The following is a 1,057-nucleotide window of genomic DNA, read 5'->3' as shown; positions in this document are numbered from 1 at the left end:
GGTCTCCTTACTTGAGGAAGGATATACTGGCTTTGGAGGGCAAACCAGGTTGATTCCAGACACAAGGGGGTTAGACCATGAGGAGAGATTGAGTCACCTGGGACTGTACTTGAAGAACGGGAGGAGATCATATAGAAATATAAAATTATGAAAGGGATAGATAAGATAGAGGCAGGAAAGTTGTTTCCACTGGTAGGTGAGACTAGAACTAGGGGACGCAGCCTCAAGATTCAGGGGAGTAGATTTAGGATGGAGATGAGGAGAAACTGCTTATCCCAGAGAGTGGCGAATCCGTGGAATTCTCTGCCCAATGAAGCAGTGGAGGCTACCTCAGTAAATATATTTAAGACAAGGTTGGATAGATTTTTGCACAGTAGGGGGATTAAGGGTTATGTGGAAAAGGCAGGTAGGTGGAGATGAGTCCATGGTCAGATCAGCCATGATCTTACTGAATGGCGGAGATGGCCGACTCCTGCTACTATTTCTTATGAAGCATGCATTTGGCCTAAACAACAGGAATTCTGCAGATGCTGGAAATTCAAGCAACACACATCAAAGTCGCTGGTGAACGCAGCAGGCCAGGCAGCATCTCTAGGAAGAGGTACAGTCGACGTTTTGGGCCGAGACCCTTCGTCCTGAAACGTCGACTGTACCTCTTCCTAGAGACGCTGCCTGGCCTGCTGCGTTCACCAGCAACTTTGATGTGTGTTGCTTGAATTTGTCCTGCTGGCTTTCATCAGCCAGGTCACGGAGTACATACATACACACACATACACACAAAATACTGGAGGAGCTCAGCGGGTCAGGCAGCATCTACAGAGTAGAGTGAAAAAAAAGTTACTCTTTTCCTATAGATGCTGCCTGGCCTGCTGCGTTCCTCCAGCGTTAACCTGCCTGCTGATACATGGACAGTCAGATGACAATAAACTTGAATTTGGACGCTTGAGCTTTCGATCCGGTTTGGACCATTGACGCGCATTCGAATCGCCCGCGCCTTCTCGGCGGCTTTATGAATGAAGCCGAGCTTCCAGCGCACGCCATTGGCTGGCGGACCTCC

This window comes from Mobula hypostoma, chromosome 30, assembly GCF_963921235.1.
Source record: "Mobula hypostoma chromosome 30, sMobHyp1.1, whole genome shotgun sequence".
NCBI lineage: Eukaryota > Metazoa > Chordata > Chondrichthyes > Myliobatiformes > Myliobatidae > Mobula > Mobula hypostoma.
The sequence above is the reverse complement of the archived record's forward strand: the minus strand, read 5'-3'. Positions refer to the sequence as shown.